Genomic DNA, 14,696 nt, shown 5'->3' with positions numbered 1-14,696 from the left:
TTTGGAAGTAGGCAGCCAGCATTTCGGCCTAACGCTTCATCCATAATCAGACGTTTTGCCAAATGTTTGAATCTACACTTGACAGTTTGTTCCTGTTATCCTCAGAGCGCTCAGCATCTTACAGTCTGATTCATTACAAAACCCTGCCCTACCCACCTCTACTCGCAACAACCAAGACTTCCATTCTCTTGCATGTATCCCTCTGCTCTGTATACTTGATCAAATTTCTTTCATGATCTTCATGACACCTCTCCTCCCAACTTTAAGTCAACTTAATTGTCACCAGCTTCTTCCTAGACACATGCCAAATCAGAACGTTTAGAGGCAGACAAGTCTGCACAATTTCCGAGAAACCAATTTCTTACTCATGGTTCACACATGCATGTCCCAACTGTCAGATTGAGTGAAGATCGTTTTCGTTTATACCTAGGATGTACTGATTTCAACTTCTCGTGGGTCAATCAATCCAAAAGCTGCCTATATGTTTGGACATTAACTAAAACGAAAATTTGCTTCTTCCGACTGAATGACGGATATATTTCCTCTCGCGGCTGCAAAACTACACTAGTCGCCACTAGTGAAATCACTGAGGATTTCACCCACTCAGTCAAGTATATTCGTTATTCATTCGTTTCCACCAAATATTCTATATAATGGCCTACTTGAAGCTAGAGGGACAGTGTTTTGAAAGTCATTAAATATTTCTAGTCCCATAAGTCAGACACCCCCCACCCACAAATATGTGCTGATATTTTAGAACTATTTGTCCGCCTGATTACACCCTTGTTAAATCTAGGAATTATTCACGGATCAATCGTCCGGTATCATTAAGAAGCTGTATTTATTTGCAAAACCATTCAATAGATGCTAAATAACCAACTAAACTAGCACCTTATATTAAATGGCATAGTACCAGAGGTTCGGCGTGGAATCAGAAATCAAAGAAGCACAATTGACCAACTTGTCAGACATGACAAATGTATTAATTAGAGATATTTTCATAAAGAAAGAACATATACTTCCCGCTTTTTCGACTTGGTGAAATTTTTTGACATCATATAGAAGTACGGCATAATGAATAACCTGTTCAGTCTAGGCCTAACTTCATTCCAATTTTGTAAATGAGACTTCAGAGTTAAGGTTGATAGAACCCTTTCTTCAAAGTTAACCTCATGAGATTGATATACCTCAGGGCAGCATTGACAGTTACCCCTATCAGCATTAGAATTACCAGATCAGTGAAATGCCCTAATCCAGGACCTGACTGCTCATTGTATGTTGAAGACCTTTTGATCTGCTATAAACCAAAGAAAATGCATACGATTGAACGTCAACCACAGATGAACATAAACTGAGTTCAGAAATGGAAGGAAGTAAAATAGAGTTGAAATGTTCGACATCAAAATCTAACCGAAGGCATTTCGGCCGATAACATCGCATTCCTTATGATCCAAAGCTTTATCTTGAAGATTGTCTTGTTCCTGCTGTGGTGGAGAACATATTTATTGGCCTTATATTCGACGTAAAATATATTTTGTCTACATATTAGATATCTCAGGAACAAATGTCAAAACGACCTTAGCCAACTCACATTCTCGGGAGCTGATAGGAAGGTCTTGCTCCAGCTACAGAAGGTCATTAGTAAAAACCAAACTTGACTATGGATCGTGTGTGTACGGATCAGGTTATTTATCCCACGTTCAAATCCTTGGTCCGATACACAGTCAGGGACTTTGACTCTGGCTATATACACTTAAAACTTCCTTTTCCGAATTCCTCTATTATCAGGCAAATGAGCTATCACTATATCTCAGACGAATGAAACTGATCCTTCAGTATGCTACCAAACTATCTTCCAATCCAGATATACCCGCATATGTAGCATTTAGTTCCATATATCAAATTTCTACGTTCCGAAATCAAATTTTGTTCCATCTTTTTACGAACGGATTCGTCTTCTCTTTCAAACAGCAAAATGCAACATTGAAAAATAATTTTAACTCTTAATTTCCCAAATCAGCACCGAGATTATCAAAACATTCAAATTTTTCTTTTTTTTTTTGACTTGTGAGAATTCATAAAGTCTTCAACAATTCATATCCTTTTCAGAGTAAATTCATCGAATTCAGAGCCTATCATTGTACCCATATGTCCATATATTCAGACAGTTAGAAAGACGTAAACAAAAGTTGTAGCTGCCAGTGACAAGCAATGTCATCATCAATAGCCGCTTACCGGATAAAGCCACACTTATTAGTGTAGAATCTACAGTCATACACGAAGCTTTGAGTGTGTGGGTGGGTGTGATTTGGAATTTTAACGTAGCTTTAATAATTTCTCAGTCATACCGTTACGATATCGGTAGTGTGACAGCTTTAAATGATGTCTAGTACTGGGGCATCATGCCGCATGCACATAGCATGATGTCCCACCCAGTCACATTATCCTGACGCCAGGAATACTATTCCTGACAATAACCTCTTAATGCTGAGCGACATTCGAGGCAGCTGCTAGTACTATTTTTATTAGTTTCCTCTGACCCTTGTCACGCCATTTTTGATATTTGGACATTTATGTTGGGGTGTAGGGTCTGAGTCCATTCTCTATCGAAAAGTTGGAATTCGCCTACATAATTTGGGGTCGGCATGTGGTAGCCGCTTACTAGCCGGAGCAGCAAACTTGAACGACCTTTCGTCGAGATATACCTGCATGAAATCGATAGGAATATGATTAATTTTCTCAAAACTCGTGAACATAGCATTCGTCATGTCTTTAATCCGCTGACAGACGTGACGAAAGTACGTTGTTGCTGAAATTTGACCTGGATCTGCCATTTGCATTCCGAGTCATATGACTATGCAAATCTCGCAACCTACATGTTAATGACATCAGCGGTCATATAGTCACGTGATTTCGACAATAAGCAAATTTTCGAAGTTGTTATACATAGAACTTGGACATATTATGTAGAAGTCAATTAATGTGTGTAAATAAATATAATGCACACTTAATTCTCAATACATTTATTCTGAGAACAACAGCCAGACACCTGTCGGTATCGCAGCAGGGACGAGATTAACATTCTCAAGAAGTGCCGATCACGTGTTAGCGATGTGTTTGTTGGTGTCACATGACAACCACAGTGACATGTGCTCTCTGCGTAAAGAATCTGATTTTCTTCAAATTGCTGAAACATTTACAGATTTTCGGTCGTTGTTTTCAAAATAAATATTTTGAGATGTTTATGCTTTTTTTCTTTCATTTTTTTTATAAATATTACGTGACTTTCATTTATATGTTCGATTTGTTTTCCTACAGCAACACTACAATTGGTGTATTGTTGTTATCACTTGACTGTATGACCTTTGATATCATTGACATGTAGGGTGCAAGAGTTGTGTAGTCACGTCTGTCAGCGGATTAAAAACATAACGAATGCTATGATCGCAATTTATGAGAACTTAAATCATATTCCTATCGATTTCAGGCAGGTATATTTTGATGAAAGATCGTTCAAGTCTGGGCTGGCTAGTAAGCCGCTACACCATGACAACACCAAATGCTGTCTGCGAATTCCAACTTTTAGGCAGGGAATGGAGGAATGGACTCTGACCCTACACCCCAACATAAACGTCCAAATATCAAAAAATTGGGGTGGCACGGGTCAGAGGAAACTCGAACAACATTTTAATAAGTCTCTGGAATGACTCAGATCGAAACCGCGACCTCCCGCATCTGAGGCGGCCGCTCTAATCACTAGGCCACTGCAGCGGTACGAAGTTTTGAGCTATATTGAAACCAATAAATAAAAACAAATTATATCATCTTTCCGGATTCCTTTTCCACAATAAAAGCCCTGCAGAATTTTAAATTTGACAGGCCGTTCATACCCAATATTTTTACAAAAACAATGCTCTCATACGTTTTGAGAAACATGTTTTGTGCTGATTTTTTATTAATTGCTTTACATATCAGTTCCGTGACGTCACCCATGTTAATTTGCCGTTTGAGGTCATACATTTCGGGGTACTATTTCTATAAAAACGCTTTTGAGGCCCAAGTGGCCTATATAACTACAGTTGTTCGAAAGCTACCTTATTGTAAATAAGCCTGTGATTCCAGTGGCAAAAACAGAAACGTCAATGTTTGGCTTGCAAATGTATGGTTTGCATGCATAATATAAATTGATGATCATGCCGAATTACCAGTACTAGCATCGACTTTGGACAAGTGAACAATCCCTATTTGATTTGGCTATTTCTTAGTTTGCTCTTTAAAGCTCGAGAATCGTTCGTTGAAATAAAACCAAATTAAGTTGTTGGTATATCTTTCTCTGTTGTTTTTTGTTTTTTTTTTTAACATTGACAATTTCGATGATTATCTTACGTACGGATAATATAATTTTAGAAACATATTTTCCACAAGCATGTTCCTTGACTGTGGTTGCCGCTCTATTCCAATTTACAGGTATGAATCTTAATGGAGAAAATGATCAGAACTATCACTGAAGCAAGCTTTAAAAATACACCTGCACCAAAATATATTCCCACCTCCGGCGGGACTCGAACCCGCAATCCCCGGCTTAGGAGGCCGGTGCCTTATCCATTAGGCCACGGAGGCGTTGAAGGCTTTGAAAACATATTTTGATCTGTCTGTGTCTTATCATCGGGCAAAAATTCATTCTACGATGAAATGTCAATGTTTAACAATATAATAAACAACTGTGTACACGAAATACGCTCGTTGCAAATTTACTGGGTTTTTTATATATACATTGGAAAGAGAATCTATAAGGTCCTCAAATATTTTCATATTTTACTTCGTATTCAAGAGCAACGATGATACTAGAACGATATAATTTTAATGAAGAGCCATCAACTTTAATTAGAAGAAGAAATCTAAGAAATGGTAGTTATAAGATGGTCCTTTTCAATAGATGTAACTGAGGCCGAAACGTTCTCATTTATTTATTCCGCTATTTACAAGTCAGATTAACCTAAGGTACCAGATATATTTTGATGAAAGGTCGTACAAGTTTCCTGGGCCGGCTAGTAAACGGCTACCCAATGCCAACACCTAATGCTGTCTGCACATTCCAACTTTTAGATTCGGAATAGACTCTGGCCCTACACCCCAGCATAAATGTCCAAATATCAAACAAATGGAACGGCAAGTGTCAGAGGGAACTCGGACTACATTTTTATAAGTCTCTGGTATGACTCGGTTGGAAATCCCTATTTGATTTTGACATTTCTCAGTTTGCTCTTTATAGCCTAAAATCGTCCGTTCAAATAAAACCAAATTAAGTTATTTCTATATCTTCCTCTGTCTCCTTTTTTAACATTTAAAAGAAAAATATAGAAATCTTTTTTCTACAAGAATGTACCTTGAATGTGGCTGCCACTCTCATCCAATTTACAGGTAAGAATCTCAATTAAGAAGTGATCAGAACTGGCACTGAAGGAAGCTTTAGAATACACCTACACCAAAATACATTCCCACCTCCGGCGGGACTCGAACCCGCAATCCCCGGCTTAGAAGGCCGGTGCCTTATCCATTAGGCCACGGAGACATTGATGGCTGTTTAAACGCATTTTGATCTGTCTGTGATGGTTGCTTAAAGATAATTTGATCTGTCTGTGATTTATCATCTGACAAATATTCATTCTATGATGAAATGTTAATCTTAAGCAATAACATAAATAACTGTGCACACGCAATACGCCCTATGCAAATTTAGTGTTATTTACCTTGTTATTCCTGTTGCTGAAGTCGTTGCTATTGTCACTACAATTATTATTATTATTATTATTCTCGAAGACGAAAACAATAACAACGATAAATAACAATTAACAGCCTCAGCAACATTGTCAAAGATGCCATTTCTACCCCTTTCACGAAAATATATAAATAAATAAGTAAACTGGGTTTTGCTGGCTTTTTATATATACATTGGAAAGAGAATCTATAAGGTCCTCATATATTTCCATATTTTATTTCGTATTCAAGAGGAACGATGATATTATTAGAACGATCTAATTTTATTGAAGAGCCTTGAACTTTAATTAGAAGAAGAAATCTAAGAATTGGTAGATATAACATGGTCCTTTTCAATAAATGTAACTGAGGCCGAAACTTTCTCATTTTTATATTCAGCTATTTAGAAGTCAAACTAACCTCGGGTATCAATATTTACCGAGGAGTTGTTACTCTTCTTGTAAGCACTGCTATATACGGACAGATAATCAGACATTCGTTTTTTCATTAGGTGGGGAGGGGTCTTATTATCGAAATGAATTTCTCAAATTAAAATCTCTTTCACAATTTCTACAGCTTTCATGATTTTCCAAACACATCCATCCATCCATACATGTACTCATGCATACATACATCCATACGTACGTACGTACATACTAGAGCACATCTCCTGCAATAGCACCAACATCTTCAGCAGGGACCATCTATCACTTTGATTTTCTCCACTTATCCTGAACACCATTCTGATAGTACAAAAACAGTGTTGGTCAGTCACTACCTGTTTGGAAGTAGGCAGCCAGCATTTCGGCCTAACGCTTCATCCATAATCAGACGTTTTGCCAAATGTTTGAATCTACACTTGACAGTTTGTTCCTGTTATCCTCAGAGCGCTCAGCATCTTACAGTCTGATTCATTACAAAACCCTGCCCTACCCACCTCTACTCGCAACAACCAAGACTTCCATTCTCTTGCATGTATCCCTCTGCTCTGTATACTTGATCAAATTTCTTTCATGATCTTCATGACACCTCTCCTCCCAACTTTAAGTCAACTTAATTGTCACCAGCTTCTTCCTAGACACATGCCAAATCAGAACGTTTAGAGGCAGACAAGTCTGCACAATTTCCGAGAAACCAATTTCTTACTCATGGTTCACACATGCATGTCCCAACTGTCAGATTGAGTGAAGATCGTTTTCGTTTATACCTAGGATGTACTGATTTCAACTTCTCGTGGGTCAATCAATCCAAAAGCTGCCTATATGTTTGGACATTAACTAAAACGAAAATTTGCTTCTTCCGACTGAATGACGGATATATTTCCTCTCGCGGCTGCAAAACTACACTAGTCGCCACTAGTGAAATCACTGAGGATTTCACCCACTCAGTCAAGTATATTCGTTATTCATTCGTTTCCACCAAATATTCTATATAATGGCCTACTTGAAGCTAGAGGGACAGTGTTTTGAAAGTCATTAAATATTTCTAGTCCCATAAGTCAGACACCCCCCACCCCCAAATATGTGCTGATATTTTAGAACTATTTGTCCGCCTGATTACACCCTTGTTAAATCTAGGAATTATTCACGGATCAATCGTCCGGTATCATTAAGAAGCTGTATTTATTTGCAAAACCATTCAATAGATGCTAAATAACCAACTAAACTAGCACCTTATATTAAATGGCATAGTACCAGAGGTTCGGCGTGGAATCAGAAATCAAAGAAGCACAATTGACCAACTTGTCAGACATGACAAATGTATTAATTAGAGATATTTTCATAAAGAAAGAACATATAGTTCCCGCTTTTTCGACTTGGTGAAATTTTTTGACATCATATAGAAGTACGGCATAATGAATAACCTGTTCAGTCTAGGCCTAACTTCATTCCAATTTTGTAAATGAGACTTCAGAGTTAAGGTTGATAGAACCCTTTCTTCAAAGTTAACCTCATGAGATTGATATACCTCAGGGCAGCATTGACAGTTACCCTTATCAGCATTAGAATTACCAGATCAGTGAAATGCCCTAATCCAGGACCTGACTGCTCATTGTATGTTGAAGACCTTTTGATCTGCTATAAACCAAAGAAAATGCATACGATTGAACGTCAACCACAGATGAACATAAACTGAGTTCAGAAATGGAAGGAAGTAAAATGGAGTTGAAATGTTCGACATCAAAATCTAACCGAAGGCATTTCGGCCGATAACATCGCATTCCTTATGATCCAAAGCTTTATCTTGAAGATTGTCTTGTTCCTGCTGTGGTGGAGAACATATTTATTGGCCTTATATTCGACCTAAAATAAATCTTGTCTACATATTAGATATCTCAGGAACAAATGTCAAAACGACCTTAGCCAACTCACATTCTCGGGAGCTGATAGGAAGGCCTTGCTCCAGCTACAGAAGGTCATTAGTTAAAACCAAACTTGACTATGGATCGTGTGTGTACGGATCAGGTTATTTATCCCACGTTCAAATCCTTGGTCCGATACACAGTCAGGGACTTTGACTCTGGCTATATACACTTAAAACTTCCTTTTCCGAATTCCTCTATTATCAGGCAAATGAGCTATCACTATATCTCAGACGAATGAAACTGATCCTTCAGTATGCTACCAAACTATCTTCCAATCCAGATATACCCGCATATGTAGCATTTAGTTCCATATATCAAATTTCTACGTTCCGAAATCAAATTTTGTTCCATCTTTTTACGAACGGATTCGTCTTCTCTTTCAAACAGCAAAATGCAACATTGAAAAGTATTGTTAACTCTTAATTTCCCAAATCAGCACCGAGATTATCAAAACATTCAAATTTTTTTTTTTTTTTTTGACTTGTGAGAATTCATAAAGTCTTCAACAATTCATATCCTTTTCAGAGTAAATTCATCGAATTCAGAGCCTATCATTGTACCCATATGTCCATATATTCAGACAGTTAGAAAGACGTAAACAAAAGTTGTAGCTGCCAGTGACAAGCAATGTCATCATCAATAGCCGCTTACCGGATAAAGCCACACTTATTAGTGTAGAATCTACAGTCATACACTAAGCTTTGAGTGTGTGGGTGGGTGTGATTTGGAATTTTAACGTAGCTTTAATAATTTCTCAGTCATACCGTTACGATATCGGTAGTGTGACAGCTTATAGTGATGTCTAGTACTGGGGCATCATGCCGCATGCACATAGCATGATGTCCCACCCAGTCACATTATCCTGACGCCAGGAATACTATTCCTGACAATAACCTCTTAATGCTGAGCGACATCCGAGGCAGCTGCTAGTACTATTTTTATTAGTTTCCTCTGACCCTTGTCACGCCATTTTTGATATTTGGACATTTATGTTGGGGTGTAGGGTCTGAGTCCATTCTCTGTCGAAAAGTTGGAATTCGCCTACATAATTTGGGGTCGGCATGTGGTAACCGCTTACTAGCCGGAGCAGCAAACTTGAACGACCTTTCGTCGAGATATACCTGCATGAAATCGATAGGAATATGATTAATTTTCTCAAAACTCGTGAACATAGCATTCGTCATGTCTTTAATCCGCTGACAGACGTGACGAAAGTACGTTGTTGCTGAAATTTGACCTGGATCTGCCATTTGCATTCCGAGTCATATGACTATGCAAATCTCGCAACCTACATGTTAATGACATCAGCGGTCATATAGTCACGTGATTTCGACAATAAGCAAATTTTCGAAGTTGTTATACATAGAACTTGGACATATTATGTAGAAGTCAATTAATGTGTGTAAATAAATATAATGCACACTTAATTCTCAATACATTTATTCTGAGAACAACAGCCAGACACCTGTCGGTATCGCAGCAGGGACGAGATTAACATTCTCAAGAAGTGCCGATCACGTGTTAGCGATGTGTTTGTTGGTGTCACATGACAACCACAGTGACATGTGCTCTCTGCGTAAAGAATCTGATTTTCTTCAAATTGCTGAAACATTTACAGATTTTCGGTCGTTGTTTTCAAAATAAATATTTTGAGATGTTTATGCTTTTTTTCTTTCATTTTTTTTATAAATATTACGTGACTTTCATTTATATGTTCGATTTGTTTTCCTACAGCAACACTACAATTGGTGTATTGTTGTTATCACTTGACTGTATGACCTTTGATATCATTGACATGTAGGGTGCAAGAGTTGTGTAGTCACGTCTGTCAGCGGATTAAAAACATAACGAATGCTATGATCGCAATTTATGAGAACATAAATCATATTCCTATCGATTTCAGGCAGGTATATTTTGATGAAAGATCGTTCAAGTCTGGGCTGGCTAGTAAGCCGCTACACCATGACAACACCAAATGCTGTCTGCGAATTCCAACTTTTAGGCAGGGAATGGAGGAATGGACTCTGACCCTACACCCCAACATAAACGTCCAAATATCAAAATATTGGGGTGGCACGGGTCAGAGGAAACTCGAACAACATTTTAATAAGTCTCTGGAATGACTCAGATCGAAACCGCGACCTCCCGCATCTGAGGCGGCCGCTCTAATCACTAGGCCACTGCAGCGGTACGAAGTTTTGAGCTATATTGAAACCAATAAATAAAAACAAATTATATCATCTTTCCAGATTCCTTTTCCACAATAAAAGCCCTGCAGAATTTTAAATTTGACAGGCCGTTCATACCCAATATTTTTACAAAAACAATGCTCTCATACGTTTTGAGAAACATGTTTTGTGCTGATTTTTTATTAATTGCTTTACATATCAGTTCCGTGACGTCACCCATGTTAATTTGCCGTTTGAGGTCATACATTTCGGGGTACTATTTCTATAAAAACGCTTTTGAGGCCCAAGTGGCCTATATAACTACAGTTGTTCGAAAGCTACCTTATTGTAAATAAGCCTGTGATTCCAGTGGCAAAAACAGAAACGTCAATGTTTGGCTTGCAAATGTATGGTTTGCATGCATAATATAAATTGATGATCATGCCGAATTACCAGTACTAGCATCGACTTTGGACAAGTGAACAATCCCTATTTGATTTGGCTATTTCTTAGTTTGCTCTTTAAAGCTCAAAAATCTTTCGTTGAAATAAAACCAAATTAAGTTGTTGGTATATCTTTCTCTGTTGTTTTTTTTTTTTTCAACATTGACAATTTCGATGATTATCTTACGTACGGATAATATAATTTTAGAAACATATTTTCCACAAGAATGTCCCTTGACTGTGGTTGCAGCTCTATTCCAATTTACAGGTATGAATCTTAATGGAGAAAATGATCAGAACTATCACTGAAGCAAGCTTCTAAAATACACCTGCACCAAAATATATTCCCACCTCCGGCGGGACTCGAACCCGCAATCCCCGGCTTAGGAGGCCGGTGCCTTATCCATTAGGCCACGGAGGCGTTGAAGGCTTTGAAAACATATTTTGATCTGTCTGTGTCTTATCATCGGGCAAAAATTCATTCTACGATGAAATGTCAATGTTTAACATTATAATTAACAACTGTGTACACGAAATACGCTCGTTGCAAATTTACTGGGTTTTTTATATATACATTGGAAAGAGAATCTATAAGGTCCTCAAATATTTTCATATTTTACTTCGTATTCAAGAGCAACGATGATACTAGAACGATATAATTTTAATGAAGAGCCATCAACTTTAATTAGAAGAAGAAATCTAAGAAATGGTAGTTATAAGATGGTCCTTTTCAATAGATGTAACTGAGGCCGAAACGTTCTCATTTATTTATTCCGCTATTTACAAGTCAGATTAACCTAAGGTACCAGATATATTTTGATGAAAGGTCGTACAAGTTTCCTGGGCCGGCTAGTAAACGGCTACCCAATGCCAACACCTAATGCTGTCTGCACATTCCAACTTTTAGATTCGGAATAGACTCTGGCCCTACACCCCAGCATAAATGTCCAAATATCAAACAAATGGAACGGCAAGTGTCAGAGGAAACTCGGACTACATTTTTATAAGTCTCTGGTATGACTCGGTTGGAAATCCCTATTTGATTTTGACATTTCTCAGTTTGCTCTTTATAGCCTAAAATCGTCCGTTCAAATAAAACCAAATTAAGTTATTTCTATATCTTCCTCTGTCTCCTTTTTTAACATTTAAAAGAAAAATATAGAAACCTTTTTTCTACAAGAATGTACCTTGAATGTGGCTGCCACTCTCATCCAATTTACAGGTAAGAATCTCAATTAAGAAGTGATCAGAACTGGCACTGAAGGAAGCTTTAGAATACACCTACAGCAGCAGAGGGGGCGAATCCGACATTTTGTCCAATCGTTATTTTGCTTAATTAGTACTTTCTTCACTCAACGGATCCGGTGTAGTCAGCGCTGGTAAAAAAAAAACGACAACGTCGTTGGGGGATCGTCCAATCGTCATTTGGTTTAATTAATACCTTCTGCGCGTCGATCCCCAGCGTCGTCAGCGTCCGATAAGCACATCGACGACCGCGTCGATGTCATCGCCCCCCCTGCTGCTATGATCTGACAAACAGAGTGATCACTAACTCCTCCTCCTGTAGATCAGTTGGGTTATTTGACTGATCGGTAAGTCTAAAATTAATTCTCGTTAAAAACCGATCATGGCATCGCATATAGACCGGATTAATCGGATTCTCAACGATTAAATATCCCGGAGGGGCTGTTGGTGAAAATGAATAAAGGATATATCCCTGTTGAGCTTGATTTGATTGATTGGTATCCACCTGGTAACTCCCTTCGATAACATCACACACTAGATTGATTGCTATCACCGATGCGATATTTACGTTGTACGGGGCAATATGCCTACCATCATCCCCGTTATCGTGTCTGAGGATATAAGTTGATGAACTGATAAAATCATTAAGAGACTTTCTTTGTTCTGGCGCGTTGTATCCTTGAAACTTGAAATCGGGTAAATCGGCTTCTGTGATATTATACTCGGTTAGGAATTTTTGTTTATTATCATCGCTGCTATCGGATATTACTTTAACGATTCGTTCATTGATATATTCCATGTCTGATATAAGTTGATTTAACACCTCAACGTGTTTTTGTGCTTTTGTCTCTCGTAGCTGTTCTAGTTGTAATTGGTAATAATGATTAATTTCGGCAAACATATCAGTGATATTCTTTAAACTAATTACGAATGTGGTGTGCAATTTAGGAGTTTCCCCATGCTGAAAATACCATTGCATGTTATTCCTGTCTTGAAATGCAAATATACTGGGTAATAACGCGTTTTTCATATTATACAATTTATTTTGATAATTGGGATTAATATCATGATACGATTGCTTGTCCGCGGGGGTTTTATGAGGTGGATTCTCAGGCCATCCTAGTATGGTTCTTATTGAACTGTTATAAATATCAACCATATACCACGGTGTGCTTATTTCAATCGTCGACGATAACGTCGGTTCATGAACCGTAATAGCGATTTTTGATTCCTTTCCTGTGATCGATTTTATCCTGCGTTGAAATTCTTTATTGATTTGTTCTATTTGGTATGACCCAGTTGGTATTGTAACCTCCTCCCAGTCTGGGGTCCCATCGGGTTTATTTGTCCGTGCAAAAACCAGCGAGTTATTAGGTTGTTGTCCGTTAAATGCGTCCGCTCGAATATTAGGCCAACTGTGATATACTCGCAATTTTGCCAGCGCTATTTCCTTCACTGGAACCGGCGATGGGAAGTTCACACTGAATTCGGGTTTCGTTGACGTTATCGATATCATATTTGTTTGTACCGGAGTGGTGTTCTCCGCGATCCGCTGAAGTAATTGAAACCCTTCGGGGTTCAGCGACATTATTATTATTTGTTGTCTTTAGTGTCTAATTTCAACAACCAGGTGGTTCCGGCTTCCAGTTGAAAATCCTCGATTTTTGACATCGCGGAGCTATACAACTGGACCATCGTGGAGAATTCAACATCGGATACGAACAAATTATCAATTGACAACGAGATCAACCCGGATAATTTCGAGTACGCGTCGGATACTATTTGATGTTTTACTGTATACTCGTTGAGTTTTTTCTGAAAACACGATGATATCTTCCTAGTGATTGCGTTGGCGACTCCAGCAATTGTTGTCATCGCGGAGACGGCGATTGGAACAGCGATCGGGGCTATCGTGGTCACCGTGGATAAAACGACGCCGGTACCGGCCACTATACCCGACACCGAGTACACGACCGCGTTGATGGCGGTTATTTTTCTGCGGTATTTTTTTATTTTTGCACGGTATTGTTCGGAAAGCGTTTTCAAGTTCGCGGAAAATTCTTTTGAGGTATCGAATCGATATTGATGTGACGTCGGTGATACCTCTGATTCAATTTCCTTGGTGGTCATTTTTATTTTAAAAGAGCTAGTGTTTTTAATTACTTAGATTCGCTACAAATTCCACATACCATGTGATGTTTGCCCCGGCTAGATTTCTATCAACGGCATAAATTGTAAACAGTTCAGTTGCGTTCTTGTCTATAATTGTTGATATTGTATTGTTAAACCCGGATGAACTCGACGATAATATATTAAACTGCATCATTGAAACCAGTGTCAATCGATAAATACCCTTAATAGTTGCGGTAATATTTACTGTATTCTGTGTAGGAGTCCAATCGAATGATCCATGCCGAATTGTGTATACTGTGTTGATGATGTTCTCATGAGGGGTTTTTATTTTTTCGAATTGCTCTGCTACTCTCGGTAGCCCGTCTTTAATCGCTTCAACATCAGTTCTGATTATTCCTACTTCCTGCCAATGCGCGTCTATATTATTCTTGTTCGCTGCAACATTAGTTTTGATTGTTTCTATTTCCCGTGTATTCTCGGTCATACTTTTTTTGTTTGCTGCAACATCAAGTTTGATTGTTCCTATTTCATATGTATGCACGTCTATACCCTTTTTGTTCGCTGCAACATCAGTTTTGATTAATC

General features: G+C 38.2%; 3 non-coding genes across 3 annotated transcripts; all 3 read right to left on the bottom strand.

Annotated features, from left to right (window-relative positions):
* Positions 1–4,547: 4,547 nt before the first annotated feature.
* Positions 4,548–4,620, bottom strand: Trnar-ccu (transfer RNA arginine (anticodon CCU)). The gene has a single exon. It is a non-coding gene; the product is annotated as a tRNA-Arg (tRNA).
* Positions 4,621–5,499: 879 nt separating this feature from the next.
* On the bottom strand, positions 5,500–5,572 carry Trnar-ucu (transfer RNA arginine (anticodon UCU)). Its single transcript has one exon. It is a non-coding gene; the product is annotated as a tRNA-Arg (tRNA).
* Positions 5,573–11,081: 5,509 nt separating this feature from the next.
* On the bottom strand, positions 11,082–11,154 carry Trnar-ccu (transfer RNA arginine (anticodon CCU)). Its single transcript has one exon. It is a non-coding gene; the product is annotated as a tRNA-Arg (tRNA).
* Positions 11,155–14,696: the final 3,542 nt, after the last annotated feature.

Source organism: Sinohyriopsis cumingii, chromosome 2, assembly GCF_028554795.1.
Source record: "Sinohyriopsis cumingii isolate HCF-2022 chromosome 2, ASM2855479v2, whole genome shotgun sequence".
Lineage (NCBI taxonomy): Eukaryota > Metazoa > Mollusca > Bivalvia > Unionida > Unionidae > Sinohyriopsis > Sinohyriopsis cumingii.
The sequence above is the reverse complement of the archived record's forward strand: the minus strand, read 5'-3'. Positions and strand labels throughout refer to the sequence as shown.